Source organism: Eulemur rufifrons, chromosome 17 (assembly GCF_041146395.1).
Source record: "Eulemur rufifrons isolate Redbay chromosome 17, OSU_ERuf_1, whole genome shotgun sequence".
Classification (NCBI taxonomy): domain Eukaryota; kingdom Metazoa; phylum Chordata; class Mammalia; order Primates; family Lemuridae; genus Eulemur; species Eulemur rufifrons.
The window spans coordinates 38,184,543-38,208,410 of NC_090999.1; the positions used below are offsets into that span (position 1 = coordinate 38,184,543).

General features: G+C 37.4%; 1 protein-coding gene and 1 non-coding gene across 3 annotated transcripts in view; one reads left to right on the forward strand and one right to left on the reverse strand.

Annotated features, from left to right (window-relative positions):
- Positions 1–23,868, reverse strand: part of PDE4D (phosphodiesterase 4D) — a 794,445-nt gene that overhangs the window by 524,989 nt on the left and 245,588 nt on the right. The gene's annotated exons all lie outside the window — the stretch shown is intronic.
- Positions 7,501–7,562, forward strand: LOC138398515 (U7 small nuclear RNA). The gene has a single exon (XR_011235996.1). It is a non-coding gene; the product is annotated as a U7 small nuclear RNA (small nuclear RNA).

Here is a 23,868-nt window from a genome sequence, read left to right on the forward strand (position 1 = left end):
TTATGGAAAACAGTATGAAGATGCCTCAAAAAATTAAAAATAGAACTACCATACAATCCAGCAATCTGACTACTGGGTATATAGCAAAGGAAATAAAATTGGTATGTGGAAGAGATATCTGCACTCCCATGTTTACTGAGACATTAGTCACATTAGCCAAAATATGGATCCAATGTAAGTATCCATCTATGGATAAACTGATCAAGAAAATGTGGTATATATACCCAGTGGAATACTATTAAGCCATAAACAAGAAGGAAATCATGCCACTTGCAATAACATGGATGAACCTTGAGGACATTATATTAAATGAAATAAGCCATGCACAGAAAGATAAATATTGCATTATCTTATTCATATGTAGAATTCAAAAATTTTGACCTTATAGAAATAGAGATTGAATTGGTAGGGGCTGACGTGGTTGGCAGTTGGAGGGGTGAAGTTGATGGGGTGATGTTGATCAAGTGACACAAAATTTAAGTTAGATGGGAGGAATAAATTCAAGAAATCAATTGTACAACACAGTTACTAGAGTTAATAATGATATATAGTTTTCTTGAAAAATGCTGAGAGTAGATGTTAAATGTTCTCACCACAATAATAATGATGGGAGGAAAAGCATATGTTAATTAGATATATTTAGTCATTCCATAGCATATATATACTTCAAAACATGTCCATGATAAATACATACAATTTTATCATAAAACTAAAAATATATATGATAACAAAAAGAAAAAACTTTATTTGGATGTGTATCAAGATTGCTATATGTTTGAACAAATTCTTGTAAAAAAAATAAGTTTTTCTGAAGAAACTATGGTTTGGTGAAAGGAGCACAGGTTTTAGTATCATCAGACAAACCCAAGGTGTCATTATCACTTGATTTACATTGGGCTCATTTCCCAACCTTCACTGAGTCTTAATTTTTTCATCTGGAAAACGACACATACCTCCTAGATTCATTTGGTATTAGATTAGAAGGTACATAATCTGTACCTGCACATGCAGGAACTCAACATAGTTGTTTTCCTTGACCTCCTCAAATGTTTGCTATCTAACCTGCTGACTGCAATGGTGGGAATGTTAAATTAGGAAAGAAGGAAAACATATAACAGTGTAGAAATATGAAGAGACTGAATAATGTAAGCTTCACAATTACTAAAGCAAAGTGAGTTGGCAGGGTCAGCTGTCAACATAGCCATCGTATGGTTTCTGTATCATTTGCCTTAAAGTGAGCCTATAAATTAATTAGAATAATACCAACAAACCAGAAGAAAAATGGGAAATGGATGCAAGTAAGGATCACAAAAGGAGAACTACAAATAGCCAAGAGCCATTTGAAAAAATGTTCAATCTCACTAGTAACCAAAATTAATTAATTAAAAGTACAATGAGGTATTTTGCCTATCACACTGGTTTAAATTTTTTTTTAAAGATTAAAAATGTCCAATGATCATGAGGGGGTTAGAAACAGGTACATGCATACACAGTTGGTAGAAACACGGATTGGGAAAGACGTTTTTGAAGTACATTTTAGTGGACTTTTTAAAATGAAAACATATATACCATTTGATAAGCAATTCCTGTAAGAGTCTATCCTATAAAAATGATTGCTCAAGTGCAAACATATGTGCAATGTGCATGGGCACATATGTACACACACACACACACTCACTGGTATTCATTTAGGTATTTTTTATAACAATAACAAAAATATGCTGTTTCTGTCTCTCTGACCAGATGCTGAATTCCTGGAGAGAAGGCCAGAACTTTATACCTCCTCACCAGTAACTTCCAAGCTTCCAAACGTATATAAATAATAGGGTTGAAGATGCTTAAAATGCATAGTGGCTGACAAAAGATGAAAATATTTTCATTATGTAAAAAGACAACTATATAGATTTATAAAATTTGTAGGTGATTTGTTGTTTTCAGAGGTAAACATAAGTATTCAATAATTGACAATCCAAAAGTTTATTCTAACCATTTAAAATTTGGGGAACACTTATACAATAATTGATTTTTACTCAACTCTCCAAGCCCATGTATAACTTATTTATATTTTTATCATAAATTTGTTATTTATAAAGTCTTAACATATTTAAAGAAAATCACAACATCCCATCAAATGCAATTTTGTCCTTGAGTCTTTCTTTCTTGTTTTATTCTCTACTCCTGCCCCCCGTGGTACATACAACACTTTGCTTTGCTGTCAGACTTCCTCTAACTTTCTGAAAAACATAGGAAACCCTGTCATTATAGGCCAAAACTGATCTCATTTATCCCAGGAGTATAAAAATTCTCAAACAGGGGTTCAGAATCCTGTTACTACAACTCTGGGCCCTGTTCCCTCAATAGAATCTAATTTTCTTTCAATATGGAATGGGGAGATGGGGTATAGTGTCTTTTAAATACAGAGACCATGCTTCTGATATCATCAACAAAGAGTGCCTCTGGGTCACTTTATCAACAGTGGGATTGGGCTCCTTCAGTCACACTATCTGGACCCAAGTGGCATGAATTTAAGTGTACCCATTAGTGAGCTGTCTGTCTGACCTGGCTATAAAACAGATTAAATGGAACTAATCCACCTAAAAGAGAAATTCAGTAGACAGGGAGTCAGCCCAACCTGGCTACTTTTATATTAGATAACTAAAATCCAATATTTAAAAATGAAATAGTATCTTCTTTTTCAGGGAGAGCTATATTAATAAGACAGAAGATGTACATAGGAGGTAAGAATGTTACAGTATTCTCAGAGCAATATGCTAGAAGAAAGTCCTTGCATCAGTGTAAACCCCAGATCAGTCAGTATAAATGCTGTGTCTATTTTTAGCAATATAAATTGAGCTGAGCTTCTCAAAAGAATACATTGTATTAATTGAAGGCATTCAACTAATAATTAGCATAAGAAGCTAATTAGCTTCTTTCTATACACCATTAACTGCAGTCCGCAAGCCCTGTGCTGTGGGCCGGTACCGGTCCATGGCCTGTTAGGAACCGGGCTGCACAGAAAGAGGGGAGCGGTGGGAGAGTGAGTGAAGCTTCATCTGCATTTATAGTGCTCCCCATCACTCAGATCACTGCCTAAGCTCTGCCTCCTGTCAGATCAGCAGCGGCATTAGATTCTGCATTGTGGTGAGTTGTATAATTATTTCATTATATATTACAATGTAGTAGTAATAGAAATAAAGTGCATAATAAATATAATGCACTTGAATTATCCCCAAACCACCCCCCACCTCATTGTCCATGGAAAAACTGTCTTCCATGAAACCGGTCCCTGTTGCCAAAAAGGTTGGAGACTGTTGATTTAGAAACATGCCCTAGCACATTGGAAATAAAGGGAGAAAAGTGAAATAAAGTTAACATTTTTTAAAGTCTCTCTTCTGTGGAAGGCTTTGTGCACTGAGCTTTACACAAGTTATTTCCTTCAATACTCACAATAACCCTATAAAGCGAGTATTGTTAATATCCCCATCTTACAGATGAGGAGTCTGAAGAACCTAGAAAGGTTAGGTTACTTGCCCATGGACCTAGGGAGTAAGTGGCTGGGCTGTGATTGGACTATTAATCCACCTTTGCCCACCATACTGTGAGACTAGCGTTGTCCTGTGGGTTTGGACATGGCCAGAATGACTGGCTAGGAGCAGCTGCCACTACAGAGACAGTAGAGGGGGTGAGAAAGACCAGGAGCTTTGCAAGCAGTAAGTGCCTGGCACAGTGCTAAACACTTGGCTCGCCTTGCCTCATTTAATCTTCCAAAAAGTACTACTAGTTTGTCCATTTTACAGTGAAGAAACTAAAGCACAGCATAGTTAAGCAAGTTGCCCAAAGTTACACAGCTAGTTAACAAACAAATCCCATGGCGAGTTCATAATATTATTTCTTGTTTCTTTTCCCCATACCTCTCTCTCTCTTTTGTCTATTTCTTTCTTACAGAAGGAAAAATAAAAACCGAGTGAGTTGCTTTACAGTTTACTGATTTCATATACCTTTGGGAGTTTTAGTGCCTTTTGGTTAAAAAAAAATAATCAATACTGTCCCAGACCTTTGGGATGCCAAGAGGCTATTTGGGGACATTGGAAGGCACTTTACTGACGTTCTGCTTATGTCAACAGACACGCACAGAATTGGGCTGCGGTTTTATTCCCAACCCTATGGATGACTTTCTAAACTCTCAGCAAAAACATATTTTAGTTCTCCTATCTGCAAAATTAAAATAGCTAGGTGTTTTTGTTTAAAAATGCTAATATATGATTTGGCAAAGGCTGACACTTTATCTTGTTCCCCTTAGCTGGTGTTTCGGGCTTATTCATCTGGCAGTGAGTGAGTGCCCAGCGCCTGTGCCCCTCCCCTCCCCTCCCCTATTTATTGTCAGGCTGCTGCAGTGCAGCGTTGAAACATCTGGTCATTTAGATCATTAAAAATCAATCCAATGACCAAATCGTTCTGTACATTTTAGAGAAATGACAAAAAGTGCAGCATTAGATTGCTATTAACTTGCTCCGGGTTTTCTTTTTACAGCTGCCAGGAAAGTCATTTGGTAAAATTGATTAAACCAGCATGCCAAGGATGAGAGAGGAAAAGAGCAGAGAAATGTAAACACGGTGAGCTAAGAGGGGAGGGCAATGATTTTCTTGGGAACGAAGTGAGATGTCACTGGGGGAGACAGAAGTGGGCGGGTAGGAGGAGCGACCTTGCATGTAGTGAGCATACTATAATTTGGGCCATAAGATATTCAAGATGGTAGAATACAAGCAACCAAAATGCAGAAACAATAGAGAAGAAGGAATGAAGAGGAAGCAAGCTATCCATGTGCTTCTAACAGACTGTCCGCACTGGTCACACTGCACAGTTTGGCTGAATTAATCCAAGAGACATCACTGGTAAGAAGCTGATTTGAGAATTTTAGTAAATAAAACTCTTTCAATACCAGGAGAGAGTAGGGAGGAATACCTAGTTCCCTGCACAGTGGGGTTTATTTCTGTAAGAACAATTAACAAAGAAAGGAAAATAAATCTCTCTGTTTTTGCTCAATAAGACCATGACTGCATAAAAATTCACACATGCATTCCCCTATTTGTCACAACAGTGGCCACTCCAAATAGGAACTGCCTTCCCCTTACAGAATTGCATTTTTCTCCTAATATCTTTCAACAATTTCTTGATTAATGCCAAAAGAACCCTGGTATGTGGAATCACACAGTGCTGACAAGGATAGATTTTAATGTGGGCTTTCTACCACCGTGCCACTATTTCTAATTCCTCTAAGTGTCCTATTTAAAGTCACACTTACTCTGCCATCAGAGGGTACAGGAGAAAAAAAATAAAGTCACACTTAGCTCACACAAGTCATGCTTTTCTAGAAAAGGGCAAGAAAGACCATCAAGTATTTATCTGCTATATATAATGTCTGCTACCATTTCAAGTATAACAGCCACCTAAACACAGGGACTTAAAATAGCATTTAAAACATTATAAATAAAGCAAATGTTCTGTGGAAAAGTATGTGTACTTCCTTGGATACTGGGCACAGAAAATGATGATATAAGAACCATTTACTTATATAGGATAAAACTGACACTATAAATGAAGTGACCCCCTCAAGAGATGTTTTAAATTGCACTGACACCATACTGGGCCTGCTACTTGGTTGAAGCTGAGACTCAACGTTTATTTGAAGGTATGGGTTTGCATGGGAATAATTAGACTTCTTGAATGAGAGTGTTAGCTAGCTTCCAGGATGGCCCCCGATTACCCACCTCCTGGTATTTTCATCTTTGTGTAGTCCCCTTCCACACTTTTCCGGGGTTGGTATCAGGCAGAAGCAATGGCATGTCAAGATTAGAAATGATTAGATTATAAAAGACTGTGTGTACCTTCTGTCTTGGGATGTCTCTCTCTGTCTCTGTCTCTCCCATTTCTCACTCTGGGGGATACAAGCTATAATATTGTGAGCAGTCCCATAGAGAGGTCCATGCGGCAAGAAATTGAGACCTGCCAACAATTTTGAGTCGCTATGGAAGCAGCTGAGCCTTGAGATGACTGCAGCCCAAGTCAACAACTAGTGAGAGATTCTTAGCCAGAACCACTAACTAATACAGGGCAGCATTGAGCCATTTACATGACTGAAGGTCACACATACAGAGCCACATCCTAAGGCGCAGGAGTGATGGGGAGAGTAGAAGGTTACAGAAGAAAAATTTCAAGGAAGGAGATATGATCATCATTAGTGCTGTCTTCAGCATTCCCAGTTCTCCCTCTGCAAGGCATATGGCAGAATTGCACTTTCTCCTCCCTTTGAAATGAGACATGGTCACCTCACTTTGTCTAATAAAATGTGAGCAGCACTAGAAACAATATCCATCTCTCTAATTCCTATAAGTATATACATATAACTGTATGTCTTGAATATTACTATGACTTGGTAAAATAAGACAACAAAAGAAAAAAGAAATGTGAGCAGAAGTAATACATGTGAATTGTGGGAGAAACCGTTAAGGTCTGGTGCATTATGTCCCCTCTCCTCTGCCACAGTGACTGAGAACTTTCCAGATAGTAGTGTCTCCCAGCATCTGTGTTCCTAAGTAAAGAACAGAACCGTCATCCCTCCACCAGCGACCTCTTATGAACATGTAGCTTGAGTGAGAAATGAGCCTCTACTGTTTAAAGCAACTGAGATTTTGGAGTTGTTTGTTGTAGAATGATATAGCCCATCCTCACTAAAACAGAAAGTGGATCTATGACTAAAAATTCACTCTATGAAAAAAAGAAATCTGGTATGATAATGAGACTCAGCTATGAAGCCCAAGGTTCCTGAAACATGTAGTGATCCTGGGTAGATTGGGGTGATTGGCATAGGAACTCTCCTTTTTGCATCCTGGAAATACAAAGGTTTGCGTATGAGAACTGAAAGAACTTTTTTACTATGTTCCTAAAACTTGAGAGCTCAAGGAGAAGCACAGCTATTGACTTCCCCTGAGAGAATAAGAAGAGAGAATGCATTCTCTGTACTCTGCAGGCAAATAATGTGCTGGTACTGCCCTGGATGGAAGAGAGAACATTAATAGCTGGAACGAACTGGCTGGTGTCTGCTATTAGGCAGTCGAGAGACCGATGAGCATGGGTCGAGGGCACGGGTGGAGCGGAGGCCAACATAAAGTGGGATCTTGAACAGATCAATGCAGAGGCAATTGCAAGGTTCTCCTAAGAATCTCAGAGATACTTAAGTGAGAGAATTGGTATGAGTCATTGCTACTTATGCTGGAGAGGATGGACATAGAGATACTAACATTGAAGAATTAATTTTAATGTGACCTAATTTATAGCCACCAGCTTGGAGATTAAATACCTAAGACACTATTGCTTTATTATTAATTTCTTATTAATTATTTGTTTGTTACAATAATTGATCCTACATCCACACTGTATCATGTGGTATTATGTGGTTCTACCTTGATGAAGTCTCAATTTAAGAATTTAAATTCTTTCTGTAAGTGTTACAGCTCTTTTACAATTTGTCTAGCAAGTTTTCTGGTTTTCACCAGGAACCCCCCCCCACCCCCAGAAAAAATTTAAAAAAAGAATAAAATCCTTTTGGCAAGAGCTTTGTTTTAGTCTGGAACAGTTTATCGATTCTCAACTAACACCTATTATCAGACACACATATGCATTGTTTTAACATTTAGTGGATTATAATTTAATACAAAAAGACTTGGGCATCTGAAGTGAACGTGTGAGCAGTTCAGCTGATTAACATTTTGAGTATATGCACATTCATCCTTTGGATGGGCTCATGCCTCAGATACCCATTACATACACCTTAATGAAACAATAATTAAACAAGGGGGAACAGGGGACTAAGGGAGGTTTTGAGTAGTGAGGAAATGAAGTCAGTAAGGCTGGAGAGCAGAATTCAAATGTGATACTTATCTTTCAAAATAGGAGAGACTTGATAATGGCAGAGAGCAAAAAGTCAGGGGAGAAAAACAGAAAGTGTTTACAGAAGGAAGCTGGGCTAGGGGTATAAGGTCTCTCAGAAAGTGCAAAGAAGTGAGACCTGGACCACAAATCCAAATGTCTTTACAGAGGATTTGCATATATATCTTACTCAAATAAATCATGGATTGGTATTAAGCCTTCAGGGTGACTTTTCATGACAACCTGGTTGTCTTAGTCCATTCAGGCTGCTCTAACAAAATACTGTAACATGGGTACCTTATAAACAACAAAAAATTATTGCTCACAATTCTCAGAGCTGGGAAATCCCAGGTCAAGGGACCAGCAGATTGGGCATCTGGTGATGGCCTGCTTTCTGATTCACAAACAGCCTTTCTGATTCACAAACAGCTTTCTGATTCACAAACAGCCTTTCTGATTCACAAACAGCTTTCTGATTCATAAGCTCACATGGCTTAAGGAGCAGGGCGTCTCTCGCAGGCCTCTTTTATAAGGGCACTAATCCCATTCATGAGGGCTCCACCCTGATGACCTAATCACCTCCCCATCGTCTTTGGGGGTGAGGACTTCAACATATGAATTTTCAGGGGACACACAAGCATTCAGACCATGGCACTGATTTATTACATGTGGCTACTGTAGTTCTCTCCACCAGAACCCTCCTATTTTTCCTTCTCAGAAACATCACAGTCTGAACTTATATATTCATTTGTCTGTCTACATGTCTGTCTCCCCAACTAGGATACAAGCTTCGTGGGGGCAGGTTTCATGTCTGCTATGGTCACTGTTATATAATCTCCCCAGTATAGTGCCTAGTACACAGTAGCTGTTCCATAAATATCTGTGGATTGATCAAATCAGGATAGGCAAAAGAACAAATTTAAGACTATTTAACTTCATTGATTAAAATTTCAATCCTGAAATTGTTCTGATCTCTCTCAGGACTCTTTTATACTTTATACCTACCTGCCCTTCTCACTTAAATGAAGTCCTAGAATGAACTGTGGCCCAGTAGTCCTTATACCTTTGTAAAATTACAAAGGTTTTCAATCCAGTTTTGATAATATAGCGGCCAAATCTATCCACATCGCTAAACCCAATCAACCAGACTGTCATTCTTACTCTGATGCTATTTAGAATGTGCAGTGAGCCACCGGATTCTACTTCCTAAAAACTAATTTCCCTGGAGCTTTTGCTCTATTATTTTATCAATGCCCCTGAGGTCAGAAACTATGATTTCGTCTCTCCTGAACAGTACAATTTCTCATTAAAACTTCTTCCTATAAGCCTGAGTATTTCTTTAGAAATGCAAGGAAGTTTCAAGGATCATGAAGGACCTTTGGTTCGATAGCAGCTATTTTTAGTGCTTTGAGAGCAACAGCACAGTCAAGTTCATTAACGACCTAGAAACAATTAATTCAATATATGTTCTGATTCCTTGATTGACAGTAGTTGTTGCTGTTTTGTTGTTGTTGTTTTGGTTTTTTTGTTGTTGTTAGATTTGAAAAAAACAGTGTTTGGTCAATCTTTTAAAAATGTATATTCTTATATTTGTTTTTATATATCCCAACAACCAAGTTGGATTATCATATTTACATATGAATATGGGCAAGTCTGATAATCCAATAATTTATATTTTATATCTCGTACTTCTACTCAAGGATAGGCAGATGGGCAATACTCATTTATTCATTTTTACTGACTGTCCCCATGTTCCAAGAACAACTCTAGAGGCCAGGGATACAGCAATGAAGTATGAAAAAACTAGGGACCTTCATTCTAGTTGGGGTAGGAGAGATGGAAAATAAAAAGTCACATCTATAGATGGTTATGTGGTAATAAGTTCTAGGGAGAACAGTAAAAAAGGAGAGAGGGAATGGGGAGTGCCAGGGACAGGGATGATGTGGTTGTACTTATTTTTTTAAAAAAAGGTGGCCTCACTCTGATGACACTTGAATAAAGAATAGAGAGAGGTGAGAAAATAAAACTAGGGGATATCCAGGAATGCAAGTTCTGGTTGAAGGAATAGAAAGCATAAAGTCCCAGAAGTAGGACTGTGTTTGGATAGTTGGGAATAGAAGGAAATCAGCATGACTAGACCAGAGCAGGAGTAGCAGGAGCTGAATCAGAGGTAACAGGAACCCACAGGTAGCAGGCCATTGTAAGGATTTTCATTTTCATTTTGAGGGAGATCAGAATTTATGGAAGTGTTCTGGGCAAAGAAGTAACTGACATGACCTAGATTTGAGTAGCCCCCTCTGCTGATGTGTGGAGAATAGACAGAAGCAGGGACACCGGTCAGGATGTGGTGCAGCAAGCCAGGTAAGGAGGGTAGGTGGCCGGGACCACACTGGTAGCAATGGAGGTGGTGAGAAACTGTCAGATTCCAGGTTATCCTTTGAAAGAGAGCTGGCTGGATTGGCTGATTGGATTGGAATTAGGGGTGTGAGAAGAAAGGAGTCAAAGGCAAGTGCAGAGTTTAGCCTGAGATGGGGGAATCTGCAGGAAGAACAGGCTTGGTGGGGAGAGCAAGTCTTTGGTTTTGGGTGTGTTAGGCTTCAGGTTTGTAGGAGACATCTAGGTGGAAATGGCTGGGAGGCAGTTGCACATGAAAGTCTGTATTCAGGGGAGAGGTTCAGCTTGGCAGAAACTTAACAGACAATGGCATATAGAGTTGAAAGTCACGTAAGATTAGATGAGCTGTAAGAGACATGTAGAAAGAGGATGAAAGAGTGCAAGGACCAAGCTCGGGATGTGTCAATGTTAAGAATTTGGGGAGCTGAGGTGGAAGTAGCAAAGGAGAATGAGGAGTGACCAAAGAAAAAGGAGGAAACCCCGGAGAATGAGATGCCTGGAAACCCTAGTGAAGAGGGGCTTTCTTCTCTGAATGTTGTTGAGCAACAGTGGAAAGACACCTGCTTTGTAATTTTTATTTGGTCATAAGATTCACACACATCAACTTTCATCTGGTTTAACATTCAATTTTTTTTTCAGTTTTGCATTAAGCTTGAAAACATTCAATTTAATTTGCATATTTTGGAGAGTCAAGCAATTTATGAGAGAGAAAAAAAGAAGGAAGAAATGCCAGAAATTATGAAATCTGCAAGATTAACTGGTTATATACTAGTGAGACAAAATGAAATTATATTAAGATAGTCATTAAGTTAGGTCAGTTTTGCTACACAATAGAAATTATCTTGATCTTTGGCTCAATTTTTTTAAATGAATAATTTGAGTTAGAGTTTATGTATTAAGGGGAACATACTCTCCACTCATATTTTGCAGCATATTTACATAAAGTTAAACTTATTTCCAGGCAACTACATAATTTAAATAAGTTCTGGACCATTTCTTAGTTTCTGCCCTGATGGAATTGACCTGACCATGGAGCACATGTTAAGTTCAAAGAACATTCTGCACTTAGATTAGCCCCATAGGAACAGGCCATTTTAAAATGCAAATATACAGAATTAGGAGGGAAGAGAATCATGCTGGAGTAAGCATCTTATTTTTGGATAAAAACTGAAGTTTATGCCAATTATAATATTCAAGCTTTGTGTTATGATAGGAATTATGATTTTGTGCTTTTTTTTTAAACTAAAACCAAAATCAAAGGTTTCTTATAAGTATGGGAACAGTGAATTTAAAAATAAAATAGAGCTATGTAGATATATTCAGCATTGCCTTTACTATCATGCACAATCATAGCTCAGAAGTATAACACAGTCTATATTACTACAGCTAAAGCAACAACGTGCAAAGTTATAATTCCATTTCCCCTTTTTAAAATGAAGATAGTCATACCAGTCCTGTTTACCTAATCAGATGAGATTATGTATTTTGAAGCATTTTTAAAACTGCAGAATATCCTACAGCACCAAAGGATGAACCCAGCATGACTTCCCTTTAATGGGTGAAAATTTTTAAAGCACCAGTTATTTTTTAGTCACTAGGAAGGCATTTCTCTTTAAATTAACACATCCTCAGGCCACTCTGCTGACACTCAAGTTGAGTTATTCAAAAGGTGGCTTTTGGATATTTTTAATGTTGGACATTCTCATTCTAGCCTTGCACTCTTTATCGGGATGTCACTAGTATACGTATATACGTCAGACCAGCATTTTAAGTTTAGAAGTTATAAATCAACTCCAAGGTTTCCTAGAATATATTAGCAAAAATGAAACCGATCCCCCAGTATATTTGAATTCTGAGCAGTCCTACTTCACTATGATTTTCTGGTTCAGAGATAAAAGCCTTAAATGGACTCTTAAACTTTAAGGTTTCTTGGACATTCAATACCTCGCTCTGTCATTTTGATGAGTCTAGTGTAAATGAATCTTAGATATGTGGATTGAATTTCCCATGCAATACTCATGGTTATGAAACATCTAAAAAAAAAGCGTTTTGGCAAACAGACAAATATGTTTTGCTGACCCATCAATATTTTCAGGATACTCAGTGGACATAGACTCAGTAGGCATATTCAACATAAGAGTGACCAAATTGTCCATGTTTGCTCTGATGTCACCAGTCTTCATGTATCCTTGGATTGTGAGGAAGAGAAGCCCTTCAACAGTACAGTTCACATTTCAGTCTCAGTGAGCTGGAGTAATCTGATCTCCTGATTTTACTATAGGCTTATTTTGAATGTGACCCTAGTAACCTCACATTCTTTATACTGCCTACCTTACACTGTTCACTAGTTAGTTAGCTAAATAGAAATGCGTTTCAACCAAAAGAGGACTATCTTGTCATAAAGTGTAGGTAGTTTCCAGTATGTTTAGTAAGATATCACAGTAAATATATTTAATATAAGCATCCACAATCTGTCTCAATAGTAAAACCAAGCACTAACATTTTTTGACTTTCAGTGAAAGTTAAACTTATTGAAAACATGCTATGTTTTTTTTAAAAAAAACAATATTTTAGATTGTGATTTATAATGGAATTTCACCAATGCAGCCATTTCCATCAATTTGATTCTTATTTCACTGTATTTACAAACAAGTTGTTTTTCAGTTTTAAAGTTTTAAAGAATTCAGCCCGGTATTTTAGTGTTTCAGCACTTTCTTTCCATTTTGAAAATGAGCCAAGTATTGATGTGGTCAGATCTGTGACTCCTCAAACCATTAGAAATTATGACTATGATAAATATAATGTAGAAATTTTCCAATTTGGCAACTCATATTGAATTTAAGAATAGGAGTTACCTACAAAAGATAATGGCCGAGTCACCACAAATCTGTCACTACGATAGCGCCATGCTCCCTAGCGATGACCCCAAGTGGTGGAATGAGCCTTTGCCTTTTCAATCCTATCCATGAAAATAAAAGTAAACTGCTAGAGTTAGTCAAAAATTTTGTACTCTGACAGGTTCCAAACAGAATTTCTTCTGTGTTTTTGGTATGAAGTTATTCCCATGGAGATTATAATCCTGCTTTCCCCCCCCATTCTATGCATTTCAAGAGCTAAATATTGGTGCAGGGAGCTAAAAATCATGATGTACTATCTCAGTTGGAATATATATATATGTACACACACACATATAAAAATATCATATTATATAAAATAATCAAGGATTTAACTTAGTGTATTACTTAGACCTAATAATGATATATCCATCTAAGATTTTAAAGTACTGGATAATATATTTACATATGATTTTGAACTTTTTGTCATTTTCTTCATTAAATTATCTATCAGTTTTCCTCATCTCCAATTGCTGAGGATGTACATTGTCTTCTCATTTGTTGTCAACATTATGACTAAAAATATACCCTCCAACATGTGCACTTGTCTTATTTTGGATAGGTAGGTTTCAAACCTTGCTTTGCCTATGGGCACATTAGGTAAAGAGAGAGTGCCATGTCTGAGGATGTCTGTCATCCCCTGCCTCCAACCTTGGAGAGCTCAATTTGGAAATCAGTGTGGTAGCCCTACATAGTGAAAGTCATTTGCTTACTTCTTTTTCGTAAATACCATTGTAAACATTATGCTACAATGGGGACTACTAAATAAGAGATTAACAGCTAATAGTGAATGAATGTCTGACAGTAATAGCACCATGAATAAACCCATGAGTCTGACAATACTTCATTAATTCACACTTGACATGGGTTGAATTATGTCTCCCCCAGAATTCGTATGTTGAGGTCCTAATCCCTACTGAGAATGTGACCTTATGTGGATTAAATAGGCTTGTTGAGGGTATAATTAGTTAGGCTACAATAAGGACATATTGGAGTAGAGTAGGCTCCTAATCCAATATGCCTGGTGTCCTTATAAAAAGAACACCATGTGAAGAGACAAACATACACACAGGAAGAACATCATGTGAAGACTGCAGTTTTGGTGCTACAAGCAAAAGAACAACCAGAGCTAGGACAGAGAACTGGAACAGCCCCTTCCCTAGCTCCTTCAGAGGGAGCATGGCCCTGCCAACACCTGATCTTAGACTTCTCACTTCCACAGCTGTGAGACAATACATTTCTGTTTAAACCACTCAGTTTGTGATACTGTGTCACAGCAGCCCTAGAAAACTCATACAGCACTCATTCCTCAATTCCCTGCATTTTTCCTTCAACTCCTACTATTCCAAGGAAATGCTTTTCACTAAGCAATGACCTTTTTCTAGGTCAGTCAACTCTTTCTATCTGGAGCTTTTAGGCTATTGGCCATCCCTTTTTAAGTCTCCCTCTATCATTATTTTTTGATTTTTTTTTATCTAAAAGTTCTGAATATTCCTTTTCATTTAATTTCTTCAATAGTCATTGAAAATTTGTCATGTAAAAAATTATTCCTTAATGAATAAAAGTAACTGTGTTCAAGGAACATGAAGTCAAGAGGGAGAGAGAAGTAAATCAATGAGTAGAACACAGTCTTGTGCATGATATAAGAATTTATATGAAGCTCTCTTAAGTCTAATCTACAGGTTTAGGCAAAGATTCTCTCGTTTAAATTTGCTTTTATTTTTAATTATTATGGATACATAATAGTTGTATATATGTATAGGGTACATGTGATGTTTTGATACAGGCATACAATGTGTATCAATCAAATCAGAGTAATTGGGGTATCTGTCACCTCAAGCATTTATCATTTCTTTGTATTTGGAACATTCCAATTTCACTCTTTTAGTTATTTTAAAGTATTCCATAACTTATTGTTGACTATAATCACTTTGTTGTGCTATCAAATATTGTTCATTCTGTCTAACCATCTAATTATATTTTTGTACCCATTAACCATCCTCATTTTTTCCTCCCCTCTCCAATACCTTTCCCAGCCTCTGGTAACCATCACTTCACTAGCTGTCTCCATGAGGTCAATCATTAGGCAAAGATCCTTTTAAATGGTAACATATGTCCTGGAACACGAGGAGGGTTTACCTGAGCGGGGATGGAAAATGGGAGACCTGAGCCAAGAGAAGAGGGCATTCTAGGAAAAAAGAACAACAAAGTCCCAGAGACTAGAAGAAACAATGAGCATTCAGGGAACCCTGATCAAAATTGTGTGCAGAATGCAGGAAAGGCTGTGGCAAGAGAAGAGAACAAAGATCAGGTCCTAATGGATCACATATGCCATGTTACAGTTGGACTTTATACTGCAAGCAACAGATAGTTACTGAAAAGTTTTAAGCAGGAGCTATATTTAATCATATTTAGCTTTTAGAAAGAAATACTCTTTGTATTATGTGAGGAATAGATGAGTGGGAGTAAGCAAAATGGAAAGCAAAGTGTACAGTTAGGAGGTGGTTGTAATATTTCAGAAGAGAGAAGGGATGATGGTGGCTGCTATGGTTTGAATGTTTGTCCCCTCCAAAACTCATGTTGAAATTTAATTGCCATTTTAACAGGATTAAGAGGTGGAACATTTAAGAGGTGATTAGGTCATGAGGACTCCATCCCCGGGATAGAGCTAGTACCCTTATAAAAGGGCAAGTTCAGCCCCCTCTTGCTTTCTCTCACCTTCTCACAGCAACAAGGTCCTCTCAAGATAATGGCACCTTGATATATGACTTCCCAGCCTCCACAATTACAAGAAATAAATTTCTGTTCATTATAAATTGCCCTGTCTCAGGTATTCTGTTATAGCAACACAAAATGGGACTAAGGAAGTGGATTAGCCAAAAGTAGTACCTATATTTATGGAAAACAATGGAAATCTTTGGAGAATACTACAGGTGGAACAGATATGACTTGAAAATTGATTGGACATGAGTCATAAAGGAGAGAAAACAATTCAAAAGTGATAAAAAAAAAAGTCTGTCTTGTAGAAATTTGATGAAGTCTGATGTCATTTATGAAGATAGAGACTCACAGGGAGGCACAGACTGCACATGATGGGAAAGGGATGGAGGCAGGGAGGCAGGCTTGGACATGCTGAGTTTGGACATTCTGAGTAAACATATATAGAATACAAGCCTACGGGCTAGGGGATCCAGATGATGTTTGGATTGGTAGCTATGACAGATGCCTGTGAAGGCATGGGTGTAGATCAGACCACCAGGCTGGTTCTCATACCAGCACATCAGAGTCATCTGTGGAATTTCTAAACAATTTAAGTGCCTGGGCTCCACTCCCTAGTAATTCTGATTCAGATGAGCTAGCATAGTGAGCAGACAGCTGTTTTCAAAGGCTTTGCAAGTGATTCTGAGGCCTAGGCACAGCTGAACACCTCTGGGATATTGGGTAAGAACAGAAAGGGCTGGGGGCAAAACCCAGAAGAACACTATCATTGCAGAGATGGGAAGAGGATCGAGAAACCTCAAAGAAGACTGACAAATTGCAGGCAGATGGCTAGGAGCCTATGGAGGAAGGGACTGTTTTAAGCATAGAGAGTGGTCAACACTCTTCAAATACTGAGGAGAATCTGAGTAAAATAGAGACTAAAAAAGTCCTTTGCATGTAGCACTAAAAATGTCAGTATTCTTGGTGTGGGAAAATGCAAAATTGAGAGTAAGAATGTATAATAAAACTCTTTGGCTGTGAAGGGGAGGAAGGCAGTATGCAAAGTAGGACCAATGAAAATTTGACTTTGCACCGTTTTGTTTTGTTTTTTGAAGGGAGTGTTCTGAGTACGTTTAAATGCCCATGCTAATGACCTGGCCCATGGGGAAGGCTGCTGATCCAAGAGAAGTGGCAGGGGAAGGAGCACATCAACCAAACAGGCAGAAGCGGGTGGATTCAAGGCACAGGGGCAGGTATCTGCCTCAAACAGAAAAAGGATGGAAACTTCCATGTGACAGGGAGAAGGGGTTTTGACATGGGAGAAATGGACATGAAGCTGACTAGAGAAACAAAAGGGTTTTTGTTTTTTTTTTTGCAGATTCAAGTCTTCCTCCAATTGAGTCTAGAGAGGCTGAACCTGCTAAGCACTAGGAGTAAAAATGGAGAGATCACACAGGTGGATTGATCCTGGCTTATAATTTTCCTGCTTGGGTACAGCAGAATAACAATGAAGGGTTGGCCAGAAAGCAGTAGAAATATCAGACTACTAGATCTTTAACATAATAAGGGGAGCTAGAAGGAAAGGAAGCCACATTGAGAGTGTGAGATTTTTGAGTTTAAGATTTTGAGGTTATTTGGAGAAGTTCTGGCTGATGACAAGGTTTGAGTGTGGCCATGGGGGTGAGTTGCCAAAGTAGAACTGAAGTCAAGATCAGTGGATTTAAGGAAGGAAAAGGCGAGAAAACAAAGCTGTGGTTCTCAGCCTTGGTTGCACATTAGGATCACATGTAGCTATAAAATCTCTCAACACACCGGGACCGTGAAATCAGAAGCTCTGCAGAGAGAACCAAAGCATGAATATTTTTTACAAGTACACAGGTTGAGAACCACAGAACTCAGTTGTTGCCTGTTTTGTCTAATTGAATTCTGAAGTCACTCAAGATGGTAAATTATATGGATACTTTTGGTTTTCAACTGGTACTTAGGAAAAAATTAAGAGAGATGAAGGGAGTGGCAAAATAGCCAGCATGGGGAAGTAACAAAGGGTTCCTAAGCTCTTAAAATATTCTGTGGTTTATTATTAAAAGATAAATGGAACTAGGGCTGTATTGAAAGACTTCTTTCTTATAAAAATGTAGATAAATCTATACTCTCACTTCCTCTTTTTCTGTTCCCTACAGTTGGAGTTCAAACACATCCCACTTTCTTTCTTTGTAAAAGTTCAATCAGGCAAGTTAGAGCTGTAGGCCTATAGAACACTGCCAGACTCAACTTCGCAATTTCCATCCTCACACTTCAGGTTGCTGTCTTGGATTCTGTTTCTTAGACTAAGCAAGGCCTGCTCTTACTAGTTTTCCAATTACTACCCACTCCCAGAGACTGGGTAATTAATCAGATCCCCTCCAGAGGTTGTACATTAGAATTACCCTTTGCTTCACAAATAAAAGCTCAAAATTAACAGATATCCTTTATGTTTCCTGGAGTGAGCACCTTTATCTGGGATGCACTGAATAGGAAGCCAGCTGAGTTCTTCTTGTCACCATGGTGATGGTAGCATCCCCGAATTATAGGTTTTTGTAGGAGTTCACCAGTTGAAAGCTTTGAATATAATCAGAAAGCAAACCTGCTAGGCCTATAAATGATGCTTCAGCTAATGAAAGCAGAAAAAATAATGGTTGGGTATTCCTTGGCATAGTGGCTAATTTCTAGTAGTTTCTTGCTGATTAAACCTCAGGAACATTTTTCTTCCTGTTCTCCTTCCTGCAGCGACAGAGGCTTTTCCTGAGAAGTCTACGGTTACAAAAGATCTTGGTTATAAACAATAACAGTGATAATATTGTTCCTAGCAAGACCGGCTTTTAATTTATCAAGAGTTCCCTGGCACTCAGGCATCCAAATCATTTTACTTGATTTTTCCCTTACCTAATAAATCAGCAAAGAATAGGATATGTTGCTAAACTGGGCTGTGCAACAGTGGAACCCAAAGTTTTAAAATTTTCTGTGCCCAACAAATATGTGAAATCTGAGAAATCGACTCTAATAAATACCAATAATGACTTAAATTTACATCATTTTACAGTTCAGAATATTTATACATATTATAATTTATTTTTTCATATCTTTTATTTCTTTTGATCTTTAAAAGAGTTAAGTATTGCCCTTTCTTTTTTTTTTTTTTTAAATAAAGTGACCTATGGCTTCAAAGGATGAAACTAGCCTGAAGTAAAACCTGAAATTAAGTGCTAACTGGACTCCAAGTTCAAAGTCAGATATTTTGACTCAGAGAACAGAGTTATGTCTACTACACTGTTTTTTAAATAAAAAATATATGTATATATGCACATATACACACACATATGTATATATGTGCATACATATACATTTTAAGAGAAAATACATATAATTCCAGGTAAAAAGTATTATGGTAGGTGTCAATAACCATCTGAAATAAATGTAAAAGGTCTTAATTCTAACTTACTCTTAAAAGTAATGCCAGACTTATTATAACATCAAAAAACAAAACAAGCTAAAGAAAGCAAAATTCAGCTCCAATCCAACATGCCTGACTTCTGCTGAGATTGGAACTGTGTAGCTCATCTCCATCCAAGCTCAGATCTCAAGTCTAAAGTGTTGGCTACCTTGATACGTGGCTACTGTTACCCTGGTAATCTCAATAGCTTTTTCTTTGTTTGGGGCACACCTCTATCTCTCTCCCTTTGTTCTAATTTCCTCCACCCAAAAGAAAAGGGGTACCCCTTCAATACTCACCTCTCCCATGCCCAATCTTAAGGAGCTATGCTGTAGGTGCCCAAGCCAGGTGGTTGCTTAGCACCACCTGGGAGAGTACTTTAGAATGACTAATGTCATTAGCCTGAGACCATCAACCCAATTGTCAGTCAACAGAAGGCCTGAGAATCCAGGGTAGGGTACTATGGACCTACGAAAGTATTTTAAGCCATGGCAAATTCACCATCGCTTCAAAATTCTGACTGGTATCTTCGTGATAGTTCTTTCTAAATTTAGCATACTTCCCATTATCCCCACATCTCTTCAATCTTTCTGTCAAACTCCTGATTCTTTACTTTCTGATCACTACCCGAGATGAAAACCCCTCCTTTGGTCTTGCTCTTACCATATTTCATCGATATTAAAATGCCACTGATTGTGAGATGCATCATCAATTGGTTAACAGTTTTTCAGGGGAAAAAATAAACACAACCTTATTAAATGAGCACATCAATTGGATGACTCATCCTAATTTCAGAAATGTTAAAATAATAATAGAATGCTTCAAAGTTGTCAAAATACAGAATGTTCTTGCTCACATCCTCATTTAGCATAATTTCTTCTGCTCCAATATTATCTGTAAGACCCCATCCTCTCATTTTTCTGTAACCCTAGTACATTACTGTCCAACAGAATTTTCTATGGTGATGATAATGTTCTAAAATCTATGTTGTCCAGTACTATAGAACTGAGTCTTATGCTTGGGCCACACTTTTTCTTCTTGCCCTACCTCGCACTGTTGCCCTCAATAACAACCTTAATCATGGTGACAATTTCTCCAGATTCACCTCTATTTCACTTTGGAAAGCCAAAGTTGTGGACTTGGTCATCTCCAAATCTGCTTCCCAATGCTTGAAGCTCTGCAGTTCCCCCTCCAACTCTGAGGCTTGAAACCCTGCTACAATTTCCTCTCTGACTAAATCTGTTATCGTCCAATCACTTAACTTTCCTAAGTCACCCTGAACTTGGTATGTATCCTCATAAGAACAACCAGATCCCCAGAGTTCCAATCTCTGACCTTTTATACACCTTGACATCTATTGTTTTCTCTGTACCTTCTGGGCTGTTAAGCATTATTAGAAAAAAATATTAGCTATATTGACTGGATGATCCATTAGTAATACTATTTACTTCCACAGAGGTTTCAATGTTTTTCAGCAATACCATTACTTGATAAGTTATTAAAAGTCTTTATATTACTTTTAAGTTCACGACTTGATCTCACTTTCCTTTACTATCACTAGAAGATAATCATGGCAATCATACCAAAAATAGCTAACATCTCTGAGCATTTATAACATGGCATGCCCTATTCTAAGCATGTTATATCCATTATATCATTTAACACTCATAAATATTATTTGGGCTGTGTTCTATTGGACCTACTATTTTTTCTCACTTTACAGAGGAGAAAATATATATAACATGGCTGCATTTTGCAATGAGAGAATAGAAGCCACCTTACACGAAATGGCTTTTTTATTTCTCATCTGATACCAGTACTCATTCTCTGTCCTTTTCTTGTATTTCAGAGAACTGATTTCTCCCCTTTCCAAATTGAATGGACCCGTGCACGCTCTTAATTCTATCTCCTGTTTATCTTGCAGGACGTTTTTCTTAATTCTATCTATTCTTCCATTCTCTGGGACTTTCTCATCTGTCTCTGACATCTTCAGTCTATTTCTTTCTTCCTCCACACACTCTTGCCCCATCCACATTGGTGACAATGGTTCTTTCCACTTTATTTACAAATTCTCATTTAAACAACAGAAAAACAAAAGATCTTCTCTCAAATTTGTCTATTTTTTTCAGTCCCCTCCCTTTCTTTTCTTCCCTCTTTAAACTTCCTGAAAGAGTAGAGGGGCAAGGTGACACAGTGACAAGCATGCTCCCAAGCAGGAGGAAGAAAGGTGGCTGTGTATATATTGTGGCACAAATATTAATATCATTAATATCACTCAGCTTTCAGCTTCAATAAACTAAAATGTCCAAGTACATTGATGCATAGAGGAATTATACAGCCTCTGCTTTCTGATCCATCTATCAAGATATTTAGTCTATACCATATTGTTAAGAATTATTTCTTGTAGCTTTTCAATTACATGATCATTTCTTCATTTTGCCCAGTAGTTCTTCATTTCTCAAATGATAAAACTCTAAACATCCCTTTAAGCCTTTGCAGTCTAATGTCTGTCATTATCAGTTCTGATTGCTATATTTCAATTCCTAAAAAGTCAACATGTTACCAACTTTGTGGCTATAACTGTTTGTTGATCATTTAAATATAAAGTGAAAATCCATCTAAATAGTCTTTCCTTTTTAATACTCTTTCCATTGCTTAAATTTATTGATAGGAATTACATACCTTGGCTGATGCAGAATTCTGAGATAGAGTTTATTACTTTCAGCCCTGATGTTATTTCATGATTATATTACATGAAAAAAGGGATGTCTGTAGATGTAATTAAGGTTACTACTAATCAGTTGATCTGAAGTAAGGAAGATGATCAGAGTGGGTCTAACCTAATCGCACGAGCCCCATATAATCAGAGGGTTTTCTTTGGCTGGAAGCAAAAGAGGAAGTCAGAGAGATGTGAAGTGTGGGAGAGGAGGTTCTCCTTTGCTGAGATGGAGATGACCAATGGGGCAAGAACCTAAGAGTAGTCTCTACAGCCAACAGCTCGCAAGGAAACAGGGATTTCTATCCTATAATTGCAATAAACTAAGTTCTTCCAACAGTGACAGGAATGAGCTTGAGAGAAGACCCTGAGCTCTAGATAAGAGCACAGCTGGCCAAGCCCTTAATTTCAGCTCTGAGCTTGAGACCCAGAGCAGATAACTCAGTCCTGTAATCCTGGATTTCTGACTAAAGAACTATGAGATAAAAAAAAAAAAAGGATGCTGTTTTAAGCTGCTAAATTTATAGCAATTTGTTACTCACTCAGCAATAGAAAACTAATATAGCCAAAACATCTGGGTAATTTGTTGCTGCATCCTTCATATTGAAGGGTGACTGCTTTATAGAACAAATGGGTGACTTAACTTCTTAATTTGGAAATTCTATTATATATTTTTGGGTAATTTAATTGCAAGTTTGTAGTTTGCAAAAATGGAAACAAAGATTTTTAATAAAATTTACAAACTAAAATAAAAACACTATAGAAAACATTAATATTTTAATGGTGAAAGGATGAGCATTATTTTGTTTACCTTTCAGTGATTAAAAAAACATATTAAGATCCAAATCATGTCACAAGTTATTTGCAGCATGAGAATAGAGTCAATATTTTGATTAAATAAATTAAGGTAATAACTTTAACGAGCAGTAAGCTAAAGTACCCAAATGGATTGATGAATAGAGGCATTTCTAGATCTTGTAAATGTATATGCTTCTATTGCTTCCTGTGCCCCACACATAAATAAGATCTTTATTCTAAAGAATTATTCCTGATAAACATGCTCCTACTTTGCTTTTGTTAGTTCCATAATCCTCAAATGATAATGCTTCTGTGTCTTTTGGAAAGCATCCCAACGGACCTATCAAGAAGCTTTGTATTTTGCACACATTTAATTTTTCATACCTCCTCTATTCAGTCTCTAGGGAATATAGTCTACTTTACAACCACATTCAGGCAATAAGAACTCAGTTACGTACCAACTTAGAGTCTAGCTCTTCCAGTAGTATTTTTAATTCTCTAGGATAAATGTGTCTTGACTCACTTGAGGTAATTAATTACTGTTTCTCAAATTTAACTGGATGGTGATGAGTTTGAAGATGTGAATAGGATTCCAGTAGAAAATACTCTAAGAAGACTTTTTCTTTTCAGGACAGTCACTAAGCAGGTGACGCTGACATTTTGTTGCTATTCAAAGATTAAAATGATAGTAATAGAGATTACTAAAAATGCACTGAATTCTAGGGTTTTATTTTATAATTCTTTTTCCAAAATAGAAACACATTGTAAGCTCATTGCAACACATATTTCATATTTCATTCTTAACTAGGCACTGAATTTTATGTAAACAATATGCTTTTCTATTACTTTCTAACTGCATTATGTGTTAATCATGCCCTGTACCCCAAAAGCCCTTTATTTAAAAGGTTATATAAATGAATCCATAATTTCAGAGTATGGTTCAGGATTCAGTAATGTATTTGAGTATGTGC